The following is a 13,667-nucleotide window of genomic DNA, read 5'->3' on the forward strand; positions in this document are numbered from 1 at the left end:
AAGTGTGAAAAAGTGTTTAGCTTTCATTTCTATCATTCTCTGCTACCATACCATAGAGAAATTTTACTTCTTTTCACAGAACTGATAGCCTTCATCAAGAATATCACTTTGTGATTTGATAAAATGTATACAGTTACTCCTCTGTCACCTGTGTAAAAGAAAACTGTTTTTAAGAGAAGCCACCACAGCTTAGGTACAAAAAATTTAATTTCACTACTTTTTCTAAGGAAATGAGGATATTCAGTACCTGTAGTCTTTCATCCCAATAGCTGCTCCTGCTTTGCAGTTACAGTTGCTTGTGGGAACCAAGCTAGTGACCAAGCAGGACCCTTTCCTAAGAAGAGTAATAGTACAGATGTTAGCCTTCAGTTAAAATCATGATTCAACAAAAGTAAGCAAAAAAAGTCACTAGAATTCAGATCTCTGTAAAGGCCCAGGGAAGAGGATCTGGCAATATCGCTTATCTTTTCTATGCTTCATAGCTATTTTCTCTTCAGGGTGACACTGTTGGCGGAGGTTTTGGAAAGTGGAACATTACTACCATGTGCAGGCAATTGATATTTATAACTTATACAAAATGCATTTAGCAGAATTGTTCAGTTTTAAATACGTTGCATGATTGTTGCTTAATCCTCTACCTTAAAGTATGAATTCAAACAAGAAAGCTATTGTATTTTCATGATGTAGCTGAGATTATGATGTACTTCAGACACTGCTTCCCTTCTGAGAGGGCAACTCCAACAGCACTTTATCATTTTTTGGTTATTAATTTTTAAATAACATTTTTTGTGGGAGGTTCCCTGCAGTATCAGAGAAGCCTCCTCATATTAGCAACATCTACTACTTGTATAACCTATACTGTATTTTCAATTGTTTCCTCCCATTAACGTTGTCTTACATAACATTACTTAAGGCAGAAAACATGAATGTGGAAGATAGACCAGTGGGCTGGCAGAATCAGATTTTTACACTTTTTCATGTTAATCTGAAATTTGATAAACATTCTGTATCTCTTTTATGTAATAAAATGTGTTTATACATCTGTGCAAATTTTTAGCTAAATTGACAAAATAAAGGAATTATTTCTAAATAGTACAGCATTTTTGTAATGTAATCTGCAATATTCCATAGCTAATAAACATAAACAGTTCAACTGTAATGCATTAACCATTGAATAATGCAACAGGGATGTGAGGTGGGTATCGGTGGATGAGTGTAATATATGTGTTACATGACATGTAAGTCCCCTTGTCTCCTCTATTTCAAACTCAAAGTAAAAATCAATCCCCAAATTGCCAACTAGCATGCACATAGCAATTGCTGTACCAAGTCACAGCAATCAAATGACATATTCAGTGTTACAGGTTCAGATCCTGGAAAGGCAGGTATTAATTTTTCATAAAGGACAAACTGCCCACTGACATAACCTTGAGGACTGGGGAAGAGAAGACTTTAATTATTTTATAGTCTGAAATAACTTGCCTGTAAACTAAGTGGCCAAAGCCCATCTATACCTGAGATAACTTTCATTGTTCATCCTACTGAATTCTCTCCTCAGCTGTTATCAGATAAAAATAACTTGGGATGTTGTTTTCAAATAGTTCCTTTTAGAATGAATTAACTGCGCCTGATGTTTAATAATCTACTATCACAATCTGTTTTCTTGAAGACAAGTCTGTAAAATTCTCCATCTTTTCTTTATTCTTGTTCTTTGCTATTTTGTATCATTGAACTTCTCTGTAATGTTGGAACTTTTCATTGATTCATGCTGCAAGTTGGACCCCAGCAAAAATCCAGATGTCAAAGAAAAAATTAAAAATGTTGTTCATCTTGTTTTTGCTCATCTTCAATGACAATCATTTACGCAGTCTAGCTCAGCTTGCAGTGCCCCAGACTCTAGGAGGAGAAACAGGAATGAATGTATGGAAGCTGAAGGAGGGGAAAAAATACATGGAAGGAATGCAGAGGAATGTAATTCTTAAGCTGAAGAAAAGGTGCATCATGGCAATAGGCCCTAAAATATCCTGCAAACAAGCTTTATTTCTGATTAATGTTTTAATAAAACCAAATTATTCACATGCCTAATCATGCTGTTCTGACGATCTCAGAATATTTCCCGATTTTGTAATTAACATTCATTAGAGGAGACGACACATGACTGTCGGTGAGGTGAAAGAAAGAAAAGGAAAATGTCCTGGAGGAGACAGGTGTTCTGAATTTCTGCTCTCTGAGAACTCTCATTTTTCTAAGGCTCATATGGACAAAGCAAGCAGCCTTAGGAAATTATGCAGCCTGGTGCACTATCAATTATTTGATGAATTCTGATAGCTTCTGTTTGTTATTCAAGGCAATATCATTGTAATGACAATTGTTACTCAATGTCTTTTCCCCTTCATATTCATCTTGAGTAAGGCAATACCCACCTTACCATTACTTATTACAAATTAATAAGTGCAATGAAATGTTTTACTACAAACGTTTGTGAATAACGGGCAAGGAGGAGTAATGGCTTGAATGTCGCTGGGCATCCATACCTAGGCCTCAACTCCATTAGGTTAACACAACATCTTACTGCTGGGCATTCCAGGTAGTGAAAAGGAATAAGTTCAGTTTCAAGTGATTCCTGCATAAAAAGCGTGAAAAAAATAAGTAACCCTGACTGAAGCATCTAACAAGAAATATGAGGAACTAAATTACACTACGAAGTGTTCAGTGAATGATACTTCCCTATTCATTGGCAGTGATTTTAAACAAATAGAAATCTGCAGGACAAGAAAGTGGAAAAGCAGTGGAAAAGGTAGGAAAAAAAAGGAGTAAAATACTGATTTGTAAAATATTGGTAGTTAAACTGTGGGGACTAATTTTCCCTGGGCTTCATTAGATTGACTATAATTCCAAATCAGTCTTACCCCACTTGAGAAAAGTTCAAGAGTCACTTAGCTGTCAGCTTCTCTCAGCAGCTATCATCTAATCACAATATGCAGTCCATACCCAGGAACCCCAGATTTTAAGCACACCAATTTACCATATTTAAGGCACACAGAGTTTATTCCTCCTGCTGTACCTGGACCATAGTTCAAATTCTTCCTCAAGTTTCATGCACCTAGTGTCCTTAGTCTGAAGATCTTTACCCGAGTGATTTGTCAAATGCTGTCAGTATTACCATTTTTCATTGGACTTTCAACTACTCCAGCAGAATTTTGGACCTGTTGAACAAAGTCAGTGCATTACAGATTTTCTTCACTAAGAATTTTCACTTTACCCACAGAATACAGGATTTTTTCCCCCTCCCTGTTCTCATGAAACTCTCTCACAGGACTTTAAAAATGTAATTTTTTTCAGTGATTTTTTTTAGGTTTCTTTAAACAGAACTCCTCAATTTTTGCATAACTTATAGGCAAAGGAGTCCAGACCATTCTGATCATATCCTATGGATATTAAAACAGATAATTAGGAGAGGAAAGGAAGAAAAGATAAAAAGAGGAATGAGCGTGCAATGAGAGGAAAGTTTAGTAACTAAAGTACAGTTATGAGTAGGGTTGTAGCAAACAGACAGGGGAGAGAAGTACTAGTCTAAAAAGCCTAAAGCTCCACTCTGCAGGCGGGGATGTCTTTAAAAATGAATGATGCTGTCCAGCTTCAGTTCCCAGCTGATTATTTTCTATGCTCTTTGGAAAAGAGTAGCACTTTGCTCACAGTATCCCAAACCAGAATCTTGGTTCTGTACAGATCTGCCCCTGATACTGGTATTTCTCTTTTACCTCATAAATTGGCAGTCAGGCGTTCGGTTCCTTCCAGTTCTGATCCAGAGACAGTAAACTCCTTAAATTAGGCTTTCATTTATCTTAGTTATCTTGATTTATGCAGCATTCTCCGGAACATTCATCATACAGCTAATCTTGACTAACCTTGAGTAATATGTGAATCTTGCTGCCCCTAATTTTACTCTCTTTGTGCAGCCTGAGTTTTAAAGTATTCTCCTTCTGCCCTTGAAAATACTCATAAAAGCTAAAGATACATCTTGCTTTCTTCAAAAACTTTTCCTCCAGATTCCATCTCCTCAGCAGGTCTATTTTCCCACTACATTTAAAACTGATGGAAGGATTGAAGTGTCTAAAGTGGCATCTTGCTGGTATGATATTAGCTGTCTACAAATTCTGTTTGTTAATCTCACAGTACAAAGTGATAAGGTATTGCCAGTTTTCAATATATATTTTATTGAATTTGAAATTACAGTTATTTTTATTATACCTTTTATTTTGTTTTTTTTTTTTATTTTGTTTTTCTAGAAACTTCAAAATATTTAAAGCTTTGTTAAATTGTTTGACAAAATCTCCCATACCTCCCACCCATTCTACTTTGGATTCTTTTCTTCAGGGAAGAAGAAGGTCTAGGTCTCCTTTATTTAAAATGTTTAATACATTTCATAGTCATGTTCCCTCTTATCATTCTCTCATGATCTGTGAGTTTCTGGAGGGCACATCTTCAGGCAGCCATCTTCCTAGTCAGGTCCTTTCTAGGCTATGTTCTACAGATTGTCTTTCCTTTCAGAACCAAATATGATAAATTTGGACTTATTCTTATCCAGGCTCTCTGGCTATGGCTCAGCAATAATCCTAGGCAGCAAAATTTCTAGCTATTTCTCACGGTGATAATCTCAAAGTTCTCTGCTGATCTGGGGACAAATAAGCCTGAAATCAAGACTGCCTCCCTCAGAAATGGGTTACTCCACTCAACCACACTAAGTTAGAGCAATTGACTAGAAGAGCACTCTAAAATCTATCAATAATTTTGCACGCCTTCCCATTTTTGCTTTCTCCTCTCTGTGCACATATATATATTATTTAGAAAAACTGGAACAATAGAAGTAATCACTCTGCATTTTCTTTATACAAACTTTACACAAACTAAGGCTTGAAAAATTCAGAGGTTGTGTTGAAAATTTATTTTGTAGCTTAACATAACAAGTAAGGATCCAGAAATCTCCAAACAGCAAGTGATTTCACATACCATACTCTGCACAAAAGACAAAAGTGGATAAATGACATAATTACAGCCTTATCTCGAGTTTTGTGTCTTGATTTCTGCATAGTTTAGTACGTTAAACTGGCAATAGATAAACAAATTCTTTTCTTACCAGCACTGTGAAGCCATTTGAAAAAGTTTTGAAAGGGATACGTTCCCTTTGGTTTCTTTCTATCTCACTTCTGAGCATTTATTCGAACCCAACTCCAAAGGTACTGCTCTCCTGCCTCCACTTTTATGAGTTCTGTCTCTGTATTCCTGCTGAAAAAAAAAAAAAAGAGGTAGGAATATTTTTGTTGCAAGATTTTCCAAAGGAATATTTTATATAGGCTAGGATGTTTGCCAGCAGTACATTGTACAAAACAAATAACACTGCTTGGTTAAAGATCTGAATGTATTACTGGCATCAGATTGTTGCTGACATGTAATGCATGCTTAAGGATGCATATGAGGCAAAATGAACAACTCTTGTTCCAGTCATCCAGGAACTTTATAAATATATATATATTTGGGTGTCTTCCCAAGGCAGTATGACTGCAGCTGGTACATCCATAGGTAACTCCAGCAAATAAGAAATCATTGCAGTGATGAACTGACTTGCTACCAAGGCACATGTCTTCCTGATCATGAATAAACTATGTCAGTGGAGTTGTACAGAGAAAATTTTCTGGGCAGTACACTTCTAGACTACAATCTGCAGAGCTCAAAATCTCATAGGCACTGAATTCACACAAATGTCTATGCAATATTTCTAAATTTTTCAGAAGGTATCCTAATGGGACACAGGAAGCAAAGTTCCTGAAAGCATTCTAGTAATCACAGAAAACACCACTCCTCCAAAGTCTTCTAGTTCTATTAGTATGCAACTGCACTAGCTTGTCTTCTACCTAACAGCTTGGTAATGTAACTGTCCCTGGCCCCTATATTAGGCAAGCCCAGGTGTCCATTTTAACTGTTAAATGTAAGAAAAATGCAAACAAACAAAAGTATGGAACAGAAGTTGTAAGAATTTCTAAGGGCTTGATACAGAACATTTCTGTTTGTTCATTTTAAAAAAGATTTTTTTTAATATATAAATGTATATATTATATTGTATGTGTATATATATATATATATATTTAAGGAAAAAAGCAGTAGAGATCCCTGATTTCTGGATTTTGTTGTTTTCTAAGAAAACTGTTTGGGAAAAGCTATTTTGTAACATATAAGAATGTCGACACAGTACTTTGACAAACCATCTTTTTGTAAAAACCATCTGTACCATCTTTTTGTAAAACTTCCTTTTTGTATTCTGGGTAGCTCAGAAAGAGAATTAAACATTAAGAGATCTTAAAAGCATGTTTAACAAACACAAACCTTGAGTAGAAAACATTAATCAAATTTAAAACGTTGATAGTTTAATTTTAGAATGCAGTTTTATCTTGTTTGCAGGAGAGATGAAAGACATTTGAATTGCTCATCAATAATTAACATCATATACATTAATATGTTATATGTATATGGAAGTACTTTCTCCATCTCAATGTATGGTAGGTAATTGAACAAATCTACCCTTACTTTCATTGTCTTTTTCTCCATCAAGGGTTCCACTCCGTGTGTCCAATAATCAGTAGACTGACTAGAAGGCAAAACTACGCTGAAGTCACACACCTACAATAAACAGTTTTATAACTTTCTGATCTCCTAGATGTCCCAAAGGGTTCTTGCTTTTCTTACTGATTGGAATAGCAGCTACGTGAAATCTAATAATGTAGCCAAAATAAAAATCTGCTATACAGCTAAGCAAGGAAATTTTGCCACTTTCAATGATTTATGAATTCTGGATGAATTATTCAGTTCATTTCACAACAGCTATAGAGTAGTGTATTGTTAAAAGAAATTGAAGCCAAATAAATATATCTACTTATGTACAGCCTAAATAACTTTTATGAAAGTGAAATCACATGAGTAAAAATACTAAAGTATAATATGGAAAAAAAAAACCGCTGTAACTTCTATAGTGCGATGTGAGACTTTTTATAGAGATACTGAGGAATGCTCATATGCAAGGACTGGGGGAAATTGAAATTCTCTAATAACAGTTTGTGTCAGCTGTTGACAGAATGATGAAAAGATGCGTGGTATCATGGGTATCATGCAGGAAACTGCAGAGCGGAAAATTCTGCTAAGTCAACTCCATTGACTTTGGCAGGAATTGTCCTGACATAGAGCTTGATCATGATGGATGCTAAACAACTGTCTTCTTAGTCCAAGAAATGGAGCTTCAAGAGCTCCATGGGAGAATTTCTTATTGATTTTAAATCTGCTTGTTGTAACACTCACAGTAATCTAGTGGAATAAAGCCAGAAGAGCATCACTGTGGCAGATACAATGGTCACACAAACATTTGAGGTTGGCTGCATAATCCAGTTGCAGCGGTTGTGTGCAATCTGGTCTCCCATGTTATGGCTTGGCTGAACACAAGAATGGTGTCAGAGTCCATGTCTCCTCCAAAGGTCCCTTTGCACAAGGACCAGAGAATGAGAGAAGCCAGGTGCACAGCACACACTGCCATGTGCCGAACACTGAATGGTCCGGAAAGTAATTGGGCGTGAAAAGGAGTGAAAATTTCTAACTCCATTTAAACAGGCTACTGCTCTTCTGTGAAGAAACTGAAATGAAAGCGTCCATACAATTCCACTGTGTTTCTGCAGGAGATAACATTTTGTATCTTTATATCACATTTTGTATCTTACAGTAACTTTTTAAGGTATTAAAAGCCAAAAATTTACCACAGAATTAATTATTAAAATTAAAACAACAACTAGGAAGTGTTTATGGTTTGGAAAAAAACATAAAAACATGAATAGACTTAATATTATATGTATGTAGACATATCTATACATACATCATATCCATCACATTCATTCCATTTATTTAGCAGGTGGACGTATGTTTATTTGTGGATAATTCAAATAGAACACAAGTATTTTCTAAATAGTCTTACTCTATGCAGCTAAACTTTATTTTTAGCCTGTATTTATTTAGCTGTCTAGAGATTTCATTTTAAAATCAGAGTTCTAAGTTCCTGAGCATTACTGCAAGTTAGCTGCCACACTTACAATGGATCATATCTGTCTTTGTGGTCATGTATCAATGCTACCTTAACTATTTATATTAAAATTGCTTTAGATCTCCAGATGGTTTTTTAATGTTCCATCACTTTGGGATTCTAATGTACTTTCTTATAAGGGAAAAAGGAACAGGGAAAATAAGCTAGCTGAAAAATTAGTACCCTTTCAGGCTCCTTTGTTACTATAATTTTTGCATGCAGTAAAAAGTTTGGAAAGCAACCCAGTAAGACAGTGGCACTCTGGCACTGCCCAAGGAGGGGAGAGGCTTGGTTTGAGAGGATGCCATGAGGCCTGGTGCTTCAGAGACACCACAATGACCCAAAGGGGAGCATCTTGCTTACCTTTACCTTCTCAGATGCCCTCAAATAAAATACAGAATGCAATCTCATTTGCATCAGCTACATTCTGTAGACACAGCTGGGTTAACTATCACAAAAAAGAAAAAATATAGGTAATTAAAAAAACAAAACAAAAAAACTTTCCAAACTTATAAAATAATAACCTCAACAACCTGGGACCTGAGAAATCCTTCTCAGAATAATCTCTTTCTGGAAACATTTAGGACAGAGAAGATACAGATATGAAGACCCTCAGAGGTTGAAGAGAGGCAAGTGAGGATATTCTGCACCATAGGAAATGTCTCAATTCCTTCATTACTGAACAAAAACTGAGATCAATGATACTGTCATCTTACTTTTGTACTTACTCAATTGTGGCATCCCAAATACTGGCTAAATCTGAAGTATATTTCTGATATGCTTAGGGACAACTCAGCACACTTAGATGGGCCAAAACATAGAATTTCACAGATCTAATTGACAGAAACTATGTTTACTAGGTATGAGTTTGGAAGTGTGTCAAATTCATTTTGATGGTTGTTTTCTGATTTGATATGTTTCAACCTTTTATAAAATCAATTACTTATGCCATCAGCTGGAGTAAGAAAAATAATTGTAAGTAAATGCTTATCAACAATTGAGACAGTTAAAAAAAATCAACAAAACCAGCTTGTTTTTTCAAATTCGTCTTCAGGCCTGTTAATAAGATGGTGTTGTACAAACTGCTGCTGCATCTCTTTAATTTGATAAAAATGAATTCACTATGAACTTGCACACTTCCAAATCCTTAATTCTTTTAATAGAAAATGAAAGCAATAACAAACCTACCTGCAGACTTTTCTCATAATAATAAAGGTGAAGTTTGTTAGGTAGCTAAAATGAGGAAATAAAAGGCAGACCTTCCATACAAACATAGCCAGTGTATGTTTCTGCCTGTAGGCAGTAAACCCATGAGAATACACTCAGACAAAAAGAAAAGCAGCACCTGTTTATGCTATTTAGTTGCTGATAAGTGAAAAGTAAAGGAAACGTATTAAAGTAAAAAAAAAAAAAAATCACAACTATTAAATAAATTATATTGTGTTGGTCTTCTATGGTTTAAGTTATTGACCAAGAACAGAATTCTCAAACTTACTGATCAATTTTGAGGAGTTACTGCAAGTTTCTCATTGCCATCCCATTATTTTTGTGGCTTTCCTCATTTCTGAAAAGAAAGATGCATTTGTCTGATATGCCTAAATTCAAACTTAAATACCTAGATTTAAAAATGTATATCAAATGAGCACATTTCTTCTGTATTCTGACGTACAAAATATACTGTTTCAAACAAAAAAATAACTAAATAATAGAAGCAACTCTTTGGTAAAACATTGTGAAAGTGAGGAGAAAACTTACTTCCAATTAAAGGTAATAAAATGTATCACCCAAATAAATATACCATTGCAAATACAGATGGTGTGCATCACTGCACATAAGGCAAACTTGGATGTGAACTGTCAAAACAAACCCAGTACTCAATTCTATCTTCTCCCCTACTGCGGGCATTTTGCTAAAATACTCATATTTTTGTCACAATTTTTTAGATTTTTTCAACATATAAATCAGATTTGAGAGAACATGTCATATTATGTATCCTGGTCATTCCTCTAGTAACAAACATGTCTAGTTGTTTAAAGATGCACTGATAAAAATGAAACTTGTACATAAAGCAGACTATTTTTTAAATTCCCTATACCCAAAACCTGTTGAAAAAATGAGTAACAATTTCTTGACTACAGATTTTAATTTCTAACATATAAACACTTCTAGTCCCATGCAACACTTTTTTTTTTATCCCTTTTACTTTGATATGGACCACAGAATAATCTACACCCTAAATGAAGAGATAGAAATAATCTTCTCTATTTTATCATTTAGGATTGAGGCACACCTTCCATCAGATTTTTATTCAGCTTTGGGAAAGTGATCATAAATATAAGTTATCTTAACTTTTTAGAACAGTATTCGAAACTATTTTTTTTTTTTTTCAATCACAAGATTTCAAATACAGCCTCACCACTCCCAGAGTAAATGGGAATTTCTTGGTAATGCTACAGAAATCCACAAAAATCAGGCCCTGAAAAAAAGAAATTGCAATGAAAAACAAAGTAAAAATACAAAAATTTCCAAGTCAGATGCCAAGGAGCTGTGAACATGAGCATGCAGTAAAACCGACAGGAGAATGGTTAATCTGAAGTTTCTTCATATAAGAGGCAAAAAAGTTTATTTTCCTTACAGGGCACATGGAAACAAATTTCAGTTTGGCACAGCAGATGAGAATAATGTATAAGAGTGGTGAAGTGATATTAATCTTCCAGCTAAGAGGAATGTTATTGCATGTCCAACTGTGACAGTTTCTTTTGCAAGAACAGCAAAAATCTTCTGCCTAAAGCACATCAGCTATTTTTTCCCCCTTTATCTGAGAACGCTTTAGATGATGAGACAACTCAATTTGTTTCTTCAGCTAATTTTCTGACCTCAAATGATCTAAGCAGCAATTCTAATTCAGAGATCATTTCTTATGTATGAACACACCTAAATTATTAGCAACTAGGAATCTTGCAAAAATGGAGCTAACCAAGTCAAAATCAGTCTCTCAGCTGTACGTAACAAAAAGTGATATGGAAAAGAGAATAAGACAGTAGAGGACAAACCATAGTCAGAAAAACAAACAAACACACACTTGGAATTAGTTTGCATGGGCATGCAGCTACAGAAGAAACACTATGTACTGCTTTCACACCTGGTGCAAAGTGTTCACAAGGATCCAAGGAAGCCATGCTGGGCAGGAGCCCCCTGAACCATGGCCTCATGGCTGCTACAGGAGCAGCAATGTGGAGAGAAGGAACTGGACTTTGCAGCCAGTCTTCAGAATTAGCAGGCAGCAGAACTGTCAGCTGACAAGGAACAAAAGGGGTAGAGTACAGATCGAAAAAAAAGGTTTCACAAATATTAAAAGGTGTCATCTCAAGCTGTAGCTTAGTACAGCAGTCATTTTATGAGAAAAAAATTACTTCCAAACTCATTGTTTGTTTTTAGTATGCATTAATAAGTCTGAAAAATTTCTAGTGGATCCATAAACTTTCTTCTCTGAGTCTAGTTAAGTACATCTCTGTACTGACACCAATTAGTTATGTTATTTGCACATTAATACTGTAGAAAAAATGAAGCTGTTAGCAATCAAAACTTGTTGACAAATTTTTAGAAATCCTGTATTTATTTCAAATTAATTCATAACGAACTCTGTTTGCTAATGGAAACTCTGGATTTATAAAAAAAATACAACGATCTTGAGATTTGTTTGTTTTCTGTCATTTATCCCATTAAGACAGATTCTATATAAAAATAAAAAAATTCTATAAAAAATAACTGAATAAATATTTGGACTAAAAAACATTCTCAGCTCTAGAGTAAAAAAGTACATAAAGTAACTTAAAAGGACCTAAATTGTGGGTATATTCGTGGGTAAATCCTCTATTTCTGCTTGCTTTTGCACTGTTTTCTATGATCTCTGAGGTAGGTTTAAACTTCAGCAGACAAAAAGATATGCTAAAAAATAATCTAAATTCTAATACTGCTAAGTTAGCCTGTGGAGTGGTGCTAAATACATCGTCCTAGCATCTCTTTTAAAATTGTTGCTTTCAAGAAATATATCATTTTGGTTCACCAGATTTCATTAATTTTCATATAATGTTTTTGCAGAAAACACCGATTGGCAGTTTTTGTCCCTTAATAAATCCTCAGGATGAATTCTAGAGGAAAGATCTCTGCGTATAATCTCATTCAGGTTCTCTGGTTTCCTTTTCTGTTGGTGGGAAAAGCCTTGTTTCATAAGAGCACTAGATGATTTGATTTCTTCTGCAGTCTTGACATCAGATTACTATCTTGGCTTTTCTTCTAAATTATCCAGTAACAGAATGGGGAGTTGCACACCAGGCTATGCTAGCTGGGTTATTTAGGGTTCTTCATGGCTTTTTTTTTCTAGACAGTTTACCTGGCATCACAGCTAGGCTGACAGGCTCTCTGTAGGAGCTTTTCTAGCCGGGGAATCTCTAACAGGCTTTGAAAGATTTGGAGTCTCCTGTGAGTCACTGCCCTGGTGCCCATTGTGACAGGCTGGAGCTGCTCCGCTGGCCCTTAAGATCAATCTGTTCCCATCACAGATTTTTACTTTGCTGTTTCAAAACCTGACCCCTGGCCAAGGTGAGAATCACTTTAAGCAACCTCATTTCTATAATCTACTGGTAGTAGGCTGGTAGTAGAGGTGCTAATCCCCAGGGACACATTAAAACCTGCTCAGGAAAACATACAAACAAACAAAACAAACAAAATTCCTTACAGTTGGTAGTGCCATTCTCAGACTGCCACAACTTAGAGCACCTGTTGCTCCAGATTTTGGCAAGAGATTTTATTCAATACAATCCTACACTTCATTTTCCTTGACTAACATCTGTTGGGAAAAGCTATTAGAAAGAGCTATTTTCCTGCTACACAGAAATTCTGTCAAATTATTCCAGCATCCCTTGGGAGTTTGATTCACACACAAGCACGCTGAGGAAGATTCCTTCTCTCTGCAGATCCACACCTGAATACCATGAAAAAGGTGCAGGGTAGATGCCAAGGTGATCAGCCCACCTGCCAGAGAACAATGCACGAAGAACTGCTTCTCCAGATCTGTAGAGATTTCTACAACTTTCTGATTTCTGTGTATTTTCTAACATCTTCTCACATATCAGTATTTCATGTATTTGGCTCATTGCTATTTTGTCTATATTCATCTCAAAACAGTGCTCCCAGCTCCTATTTGAAAGTTCTATGTATTTTAGAAACTCTGTTGCTGATCCTGATCTAAGCCTGATTCTTCATTCCATGTAACCAGACAGCTATAATTATTGCTTCAAAGGCTTGATATATTACATCTGAGATAAACATGTATTTCAGATAGAGGTTGATTTGACAATGGGAACCTTGAAAAACAGATTTGTTTACACTGTTGCGCTGGCAGACTGTGGACTACTTGGCTTCTGGTAAAAAAAAAAAAACAAAAAAAAACCAACCCTAAATAAAAGAAATTGGCCTGTGAAGCAGTTTGCAAAGCTACTGATATCCAGATTCAGAAACTCAGTCCTTTTTTACTATTACAAATTCTGGC

At 35.5% G+C, this 13,667-nt stretch overlaps 1 long non-coding RNA gene across 2 annotated transcripts; it reads right to left on the reverse strand.

Annotated features, from left to right (window-relative positions):
- Positions 1–1,445: 1,445 nt before the first annotated feature.
- LOC149919855 (uncharacterized) lies at positions 1,446–10,595 on the reverse strand. 2 transcript variants are annotated; one of them, XR_016463725.1, is made up of 7 exons: positions 10,533–10,595; positions 9,612–9,680; positions 8,480–8,564; positions 5,138–5,286; positions 3,065–3,206; positions 2,535–2,623; positions 1,446–1,896 (listed from the first exon to the last, which is right to left on the reverse strand). It is a non-coding gene; the product is annotated as an uncharacterized LOC149919855 (long non-coding RNA). The 2 variants fall into 2 exon arrangements; XR_016463726.1 differs by having other exon boundaries at positions 3,026–3,206.
- Between the last annotated feature and the right edge of the window lie 3,072 nt (positions 10,596–13,667).

Source organism: Phasianus colchicus, chromosome 1 (assembly GCF_987193195.1).
Source record: "Phasianus colchicus chromosome 1, bPhaCol1.hap1.1, whole genome shotgun sequence".
NCBI classification, from domain to species: Eukaryota; Metazoa; Chordata; class Aves; order Galliformes; family Phasianidae; genus Phasianus; species Phasianus colchicus.